At 49.4% G+C, this 8779-nt stretch overlaps 1 non-coding gene across 1 annotated transcript; it reads right to left on the reverse strand.

Annotated features, from left to right (window-relative positions):
* Positions 1-1183: 1183 nt before the first annotated feature.
* On the reverse strand, positions 1184-1256 carry TRNAV-UAC (transfer RNA valine (anticodon UAC)). Its single transcript has one exon. It is a non-coding gene; the product is annotated as a tRNA-Val (tRNA).
* Positions 1257-8779: the final 7523 nt, after the last annotated feature.

The following is an 8779-nucleotide window of genomic DNA, read 5'->3' on the forward strand; positions in this document are numbered from 1 at the left end:
ACTGTGCAGGAAACATGCCATATATACTGTTGCGCTCAAGGTTGAGATATTTGAGGCTGATCGCGCCACAAGCCCAGCTAATAGTGTCGAACTGCATTTGAATTGAATTGGAAGAGATGCCGACAATCTTGATCCTAGTGAGGTTCGAGCAGGGCACAAAGTGGCATGTGTTATTAAGAGAACATGACGATAGCCTAAGGATCTCAAGAGAGGCAACCCGGCCTATCACGGCACAGAGGTTCACATAGCTCATGTCAAGATACTTGAGCAAAGAGAGGCCATGAGAGATCGTCTGAGTGTAGATAATAAGTTTTTAGATCGAGGTATTGCAACATGGAGAGTTTGCCAAGCTGATTGGCACCATGCCATTAAAAATCAGGTATAAAAGATTGATGCACCGCAGGTCACGAAGAGACCCTAAGAAGTCTGGGAGGTGGCCTCTAAACCCGACGAGATTATAGTTTCCGCCAAGGTCTAGATATTGCATATGCTCTAGGTATTTCAGAGAAGATCTTATCTCACCTTTAGTAGAAGACTAGATGTTGTAAGGTGCATGAAGGTCGAGCTCTATGGCATGGCCGGTAATGTTGTTGCACCTTACGCCCTCTCATCGATAGCAGTCCTGCACTCACCACGACGAGAGGAGGCCATTTGGGTCATCTGTGATACATGGACATCAAGTCTTCCCTCTCCCGTGTGATGCATCCTCCTCGATCATGCTAGTGCTATTACTTCTCTGTCATGCTAGTGCTGGTGGAGTCAAAAAGGAGAAGAAAGAAATGATCTAAAGAGACATTCTCTTTTCCGTAGTGTTTTACTCCAGTTTTATCACTCTGTCATGCTAGAGTTAGTGGAGTTAATGACTAGCCGTTCATCAAGTACAGTTTAGTCTGTATCTGCAGTTTGTAATCCCCACTGTGTGTGTAACATGATTCATCATAAAGTTAGTATGCTAATAATGAAGAGAAAAAGTTATTTCATCGCCTTAAATTCTATAGTACGATGTACCGTAAAACCTCTGTATGTATCACTAATATGCAGAATAATAGCCTTGTGAGTCCTGATTGCAGTGCCAAAGAAAAAGAAAAACAAGATACTGGAAAATAATGCTGCTGAGCAGGATCAAACAGGTACCCTCGGCACAATGGAATAAGTAGGGCCAAAAAACTGTCTGGAATAGAATTGTTGCTGCCCAGGATCGAACTGGAGACCTTCAGTGTGTAAGACTGACGTGATAACCACTACACCACAGCAACTGCTTATTTGTTTCTAATTAACACCATAATTGTACGGTAAGTGTTATTACTACGTGCTTACCCCCCTTATTACCGTTGGTATCATCGTCCTGTTATCTTCACCGTGATAATATTACGCACCAAAACAACTTTTATCATTGTTTTTCTAATCATCATTGTTAATAGTAACTTGTACTCCCTCAGGTCTGAATTAATCGCCGACAATAAATATGGATCCAAGGGAGTATCAATTTTTCGCAAAGAAGGCGCACACTATACTGAGTTAGGATGGCTCAGCCACCTTACCACCTCGTCTAAGAGATCCACCATTCCGCTGCCCCTTGTTATGGCCCCATCATTGTTAAACGTAGGATTTGTGGGAACTGGCTCAACCCTTTAAGGGTGGCCTATCACATATATTTATAAGGTTACACAATATACAGATTACACAGTTGGGCTACATTACAAAGTATAACACCCTCCCTCAATCTCAACTCACTTCTGATGCATCTAGGAGGTTGAGATTGCGCCTACAGACCTCGAACATGGGAGAAGGTAGAGGCTTGGTGAAGATGTCGGCAAGTTGATCCTTTGAGAAGATAAATTTGATCTGTAGTAGCTTCTGTGCAACACGTTCCCTCACAAAATGATAGTCAATCTCAATGTGTTTGGTTCGTGCATGGAACACCGGGTTTGTCGAAAGAAACGTAGCACCGATGTTGTCACACCAAAGAACTGGAGGATGTGACTGGGAGATTCCCAGCTCTCGAAGCAAAGACTCAATCCAAATAAGCTCAGCAGTCGCATTGGCAACTGCTTTATACTCGGCCTCTGTGCTGCTGCGAGAAACAGTGGATTGCTTGCGTGCACTCCAGGCGATCAAATTAGGACCCAAAAATACAGCATATCCCCCCGTGGATCGCCTGTCATCCGGACACCCAGCCCAATCAACATCTAAGAATGCAGATATAACAGCAGAGGAACTCGGTCGCAGATGAAGACCATAGGAGACAGTGAGACGCACATAACGAAGAATGCGCTTCACAGCAGACCTGTGCACATCAGTAGGAGCATGAAGATACTGACATACCCTGTTAACCGCAAAGGAAAGATCAGGGCGGATGATAGTCAGATACTGCAAGCCACCAACAATACTCCGATACTCCGTAGCATCCGTAGAAGAGAGAGGAGAACCAGCAGTAGCCGAGAGCTTGTCAGTAGAGGACATGGGCGTGGGGGATGGCTTGCACTTGAGCATACCAGCATGGCGCAAGAGGTCAAGGGAGTACTTCTTCTGGATGAGAGCTAAGCTGCCACGAGACTGATGTGCAACTTCAATGCCCAGGAAGAAGTGTAGTTGTCCTAAGTCTTTGACCGCAAAATCTCTGCCAAGGGCAGTCACAAGAGCATCAGCAGCCGTTGCAGAGGAGCTGACCAGAATAATGTCATCCATGTACACAAGAAAATACACAATCAGACTGGGGCGCTGAAATAAGAACAGCGAGCTATCAGCTGTCGACGGAACGAAGCCATGAGTATGAAGGGCCGAAGCAAGACGAGCATGTCAGGCACGAGGCGCCTGTTTCAGCCCGTAAAGAGCCTTCGTCAGGCGACAGAGATGATGAGGCTGAGCGGGATCCACAAACCCTGGTGGCTGCCGCATGTAAACCTCCTCTTCAAGCAACCCATGGAGAAAAGCATTCTGCACATCAAGCTGTCGAAGAGACCAACCACGAGAGCCTGCAAGAGACAGGAGAAGCCGGATAGTAGTAGGCTTAACAACCGGGCTGAATGTGTCCTCATAGTCTAGACCCTGACGCTGTTTAAACCCTCTAGCCACGAGACTCGCCTTGTAGCGCTCAATAGATCCATCCGCATATCTCTTGACTTTGAAAACCCACTTCGAATCAATGATATTGACGCGAGGCGGAGGGGGAACCAGTGTCCATGTCTCATTATGCATAAGAGCGTGGTACTCTTGCTCCATAGCTGCCCGCCAGTGAGGGATACTCATAGCGGCCTCATAGTTGCGTGGTTCATCAGTAGGATCTGCAACAGAATGAGCAAGATAGGCAGCCAAATATGTGACAGTACCATCATGACGTTGCTTGGGTTGAACAATACCACTGCGGCTGCGAGTATGCGGTCGTTGCGGTGCAACTGGAACAGGAGCCGACAGCGCCAACACAGGCGGTGATGACGGCAGGGCAAGCGACAGGAGCCTAGGCGAGAGCTCAGGCGAGTCGACGGTAGGCCCAGCCGACCCAGGTGAAAGGGGCGGCAGGGACATACGGGCGGGCAACGAGGGCGATGACGGAGGCGAGGCCGGGCGTGGAGACAGTGACAAGGACCGCTCGAGCCGCCCAGGGGAGACCGTCGGAGTCGTGGGCCACGCCTTGGCTAACGTGGGTCGTGCCTCGGCTGGTACCGGCCCAGGTTCGGAGGCCATCGCCGGTCCAGTTGCATGGGCGGGTGCGGCTCCAGAGACGGGGTCGACGACGGGAGTCGGTGCATGCACGTGCACCGGCCGATCAACGTGCGTCACAGCGGGTGCATCCGGAAGTAGTTCCAGGCGAGCACCACGTCCAATACCTGCACCATGGTTAGGTAACAACACAGGCGAATATGCAACATCTTCAAATTGGCCAAGCATAATAGGAGATGAATGCATAGATGGGGGTGTGGCAGGTTGCTGCGGCATGGAGGAAAAGGGGAAGACGTTCTCATCAAAGACAACATCACGAGATATGTAGACACGATTTGTTGGCACATGAAGGCACTTGTAGCCTTTATGAAGAGAGCTATAACCCAGAAACACACATTTCTTAGACCGAAATTCAAGCTTTCTATAATTATATGGACGAAGATGGGGCCAACAGGCACACCCGAACACTTTAAGAAAGGTATAATCAGTAGTTTCATGTAAAAGGAGCTCAATAGGAGTTTTCATATTAAGGACACGCGTAGGTAGTCGGTTAATAAGAAAACATGTTGTAGCAAAGGCATCACTCCAAAAACAAAAAGGTACAGAAGCGTGAGCCAGGAGTGTGAGTCCGGTCTCGACTACATGTCGATGCTTGCGCTCAACAGCACCATTCTGCTGATGTGTATGAGGACATGATAAACGATGAGAGATCCCAAGCTTATTAAAGAAAGTATTGAGGTTGCGATATTCGCCACCCCCCCCCCCCAATCGGACTGAACATGAATAATCTTATGCTTGAGAAGACGTTCTACATGCACTTGGAACTGAATGAATATATCAAACACATCAAATTTGCGCTTATGAAGATAAAGTCAGGTAAAGCGACTATAGGCATCAATAAAGCTAACATAATAGTTGTGACCACTCACAGACGTTTGGGCAGGACCCCACACATCAGAAAACACAAGTTCAAGAGGACTCGTGACTTGACGAGTAGAAGAAACAAATGGTAACTGATGACTTTTGCCTTGTTGACAGGCATCACACACGGACATCTCCTTATTGCTAGACTCGATAGGCAGCTCATGACGGTGAAGTATATGGCGAACTATGGGAGTGGCGGGGTGACCAAGGCGAGAGTGCCACTGGGACGGCGACACACGAACACCACTGAAGACGCGCGGGGCGCATGGATCCTCCAAGCGGTATAAGCCATGGCTGAGACGACCACTAAGCAGAATTTCCCGGGTGGCTCGGTCCTTAACAAAAAGATCAAATGGGTGAAATTCACATAGGACATTGTTATCAAGAGTGAGCTTTGAAACAGATAACAGATTAAGAGTCACCGAGGGGACCCGTAAAATATTACGAAGATGAAGCTGCCTAGATGGATGACTAGTTGAGAGAGATGATTGACCAACGTGAGAGATGGGCATACCTACACCATTGGCGGTGTGAACCTTGTCGTGACCGTAGTATGGCTGGTGGGTGGACATCTTGGTGAGCTCGTTCGTCATATGATTCGTGGCGCCAGTGTCCATATACCACGCAGGATCAATCGGGTATGACGGTGTAAAGCCAGGGTCGACGCGTGTATCCTTGCCCTTGGCGGCAACATGAGCAGCAGGAGGGCCAAAATCCGCCATGGCAAACTGACGCTCATTACCTTTGCCATCATTACCAATACCCAGGAAGCTCTGTTGAAACCTCTTGTGGCACTTGGAGGCAAGATGCCTCTCACGCCCGCAAAGTGGCAGCGCACAGGGCCTCCGCCCGAGGGTGGCGTAGGGGGGTTGGCCACCCGGGCAGGCGACGAAGGTGCAGGGGAGCGCTGGCCACACGATGCCCAAAAGGCCGCTGGCTGGTCGGCGATGGTGGTGACGGAGCGGCGAGCTTCGATGCGTTGCTCGGTAAAGAGCAGACGGGAGAACAGCTCGTGCAGAGGAAGCGGTGGCTTGGTGTTGTGTACGGCCTCGGCAAGGTTGTCGTAGTCGGCATCGAGACCCTTAATAACATAGCCGGCGAACTCCTCATCACTCAGCGGTCGACCGATAGAGGTCAACGTATCCGCCAAGACCTTGAGTTTGTTGAAGTATGTTGTGTCAGAGGAGTCCAGTTTCTTGACATTATCAAGCTTGCTGCGGAGAGCCATCGAGTGAGCGGTGGAGGTCTGGGCAAACGCATGTTCCAGAGTCGTCCACGCATCCAAGGAGGAGGCAGCGAAGAGACAAAGGCCGGCGACCCCGTCTCCGAGGGAACCCTGGATGGCGGAGAGGATCGCTTGGTCTTGCTGCACCCACACACGGTGCGCCGGGTTGATGGTCGGGCCGTGGACCGTGTGGAGGACCTGCGGTGGACACGGCAGGGAACCATCGACGTAGCCAAGGAGGGAGCGGCTGCGGAGCAGCGGTAGAACCTTGGCGCGCCAAAACAAATAGTTGTCCGACGTGAGACGAGTCGTGATGAGGTTATCGAAGTGGAACGGCCCGGAGATCATGGCGGCGTCGGTGGTAGCAATAGCGGGGACCACAGGGGCTTCGAGTGCCACACCCGCACGCTGATCGTCGGAGGCCCCCGATGCCGCCGGCATGATGGCGAGTGTCGGGGACGAGCCAGCAGTGGCCGCAGGTGGCGCCATCATCGCGGCGGTGGAGGCCGCCACTGTCGACGGCGCGGGAGACGGCGGGATCGGGGCCGAGAACAACGAGCCCACGGCTGTGGTGCCGAAGAATTGAGGCCTCGGCGACGCATCAGTGTGGGCGGGAAGATTGAGTAGGGCGGCCAGCGACGCGGGGATGGTCCCGGAGCTGGCGGAGCCGAAGGCGGAAACGGTCATGGGTTTGGGGCACGGCGGCCGCGGCGGCGGCTGGGGTGGAGGTGGAGTAGGTCCTAGGTTTAGGCTGATACCATGTTAAACGTAGGATTTGTGGGAACTGGCTCAACCCTTTAAGGATGGCCTATTACATATATATATATCTAAATAAGGTTACACAATATACAGATTACACAGTTGGGCTATGTTACAAAGTATAACAATCATCCATGACGGTGGAGCGACGGCGGACTCTGCTGGTGCTCGCATGAGAGGAGAGATGATGCGAGGCGAGGTTGGAGGAGGGAGAACATTGAGGTGCAACATAGCAGAATTTGAAGGTGAGAATGCAGGTATTACTGGGTATGGGTGGGTGGGGCAATATTTTTGGGTGGGCAAAGGTAATCGATCAGAATAACTAAAGTTTGGATAGTATTTGTAAGAACTGTATAATTTATGCCTGCACTAAATGCAAATAGTGTTGTTGTTTGAACTCCGACCGCAAGGTGGAGATCGTCGATGTGATCTGATGGAGATACGACGTTGCCCCCATTCTTCCCTACACCCCCAAAGATAGAGCTCGCCCAACACAACATTACCACGGACTCGCCCTACTTGACCGGCCAAGGTATTGCCTTCACTCAGATGTGTGACAAGATATGAGGAGCGGATGTCTGGTATAATTGAGGATAACTATTTTTTTTTTTTTTGCGGGTAAAAACTTTGCATTACTCAAATCTCAATGTCCATACAATCAGCCTCGGCTAGCTCCAAAGAAACTGATGGGCCTGACCCAACCCAGGTCATTGTTCTGCCCTCTTGTCTAGCAAACTTTGCTAAGCTATCGCTAACCTTATTTTGCGTACGATTTATATGAGTAATACAAGAATCACGAAGAGACATCAGGTGTCTAATTTCTTTAACTAAAGAAGAGTAGATCGATCTATCAATATCCATCGCTTGAATCAGCTTGACTGCAATAATGGAGTCCATCTCAATAATGATCGGCAAGTCGCTTCTCTGAATTGCAAAAGACAGGCCTTCCATGCAAGCACACAACTCAGCTTCAAGAATTTCTCGGCATGAAAAAAGCTCCCTGCAAGCTGAGTAGATGACATTACCTTTGTCATCTCGCAGCACCATCCCCGCACCAGCCGTACCATTTACTGCAAAGGACCCATCAGTATTCAGTTTCACCCAACCCGCCATAGGGGGACACCATTTGACAGGAGTGCTCTCAACTATTCGAACATGTGGATTTTTAAGTGGCCTGTCGTATGTAACTAAGGACTTCCCTTTGCTCGGATCAGAAGATAGATCAATTTTAAGACCAACCAAGGAATCAAGGTAACTCACCAAATACCTCCTGGACGCTTCCATTGGGGGCGCAGGTTTATGGTGTAACACTTCGTTACGGATGTGCCAAATCCTCCACAAAGTCATAAGAAGCATGCACCTCTCGATTTCTGGCAATGGGTCAAGGACATGAAGCAACCATTCCTTACCTGTATTTCTAATAGCAGCCAAGTCAGGTAAGGACCAAACCTCCGACATTGTTGACCATAATTCTCTAGCAAAAGTGCAGCGACAGAGGGGATGGAAGTTATCTTCCGGCTCAACAGCACAAATTGGACAAAGGTCATTAACCTCCAGACTCCTACTGTGCTTCTTCTGCCATGTCGGCAAAGCATTAGTAGCGACTTTCCAAGCAAAGTTTCGAACTGTAGGAGGAACATCGCAAGACCAAATAAGGTTCCAACAAGAACGGCGACCATCCGGACTGGAACTAGATCCCGCTGCATTCATTCTGTGAGCTTCATCGAAGGCAAATTGATATGCACTCTTCACAGTAAAAATACCATATTTGCCTGGACCCCAAGCAAGTGTATCATCTTCCAACCGGGGCGAAGCTCGAATTTTAATAATTTCCAACACATCAGGCGGCAAAAAATACTCCTGTAGCAATCCTATATTCCAAGAACCATTAGCATTCAACAATTCAGACACAAAACGTATACGGCATCTGCCCTGAAGCGTAATAGGTTTGAATGAGAAAGGACGGGGTATCCAATTATCACGCCAGACTCGGATGCTCCTGCCATTCCCAACTCTCCAAACCAAACCTTTTTTCAAAAGCTCCAGCCCATAAGAAATAGCCTGCCAAGATGATGAGGCATTCCCAGAAAAAACAGTGTCCTCTAGTTTCCCTTCTGGATAGTACCTGGCCTTCAGAACTTGTGCACATAAGCTCTCTGGTCTAGTAATTAAACGCCAAGCCTGACGAGCTAATAACGCTTGATTAAACAG

This window comes from Triticum aestivum, chromosome 1B, assembly GCF_018294505.1.
Source record: "Triticum aestivum cultivar Chinese Spring chromosome 1B, IWGSC CS RefSeq v2.1, whole genome shotgun sequence".
NCBI classification, from domain to species: domain Eukaryota; kingdom Viridiplantae; phylum Streptophyta; class Magnoliopsida; order Poales; family Poaceae; genus Triticum; species Triticum aestivum.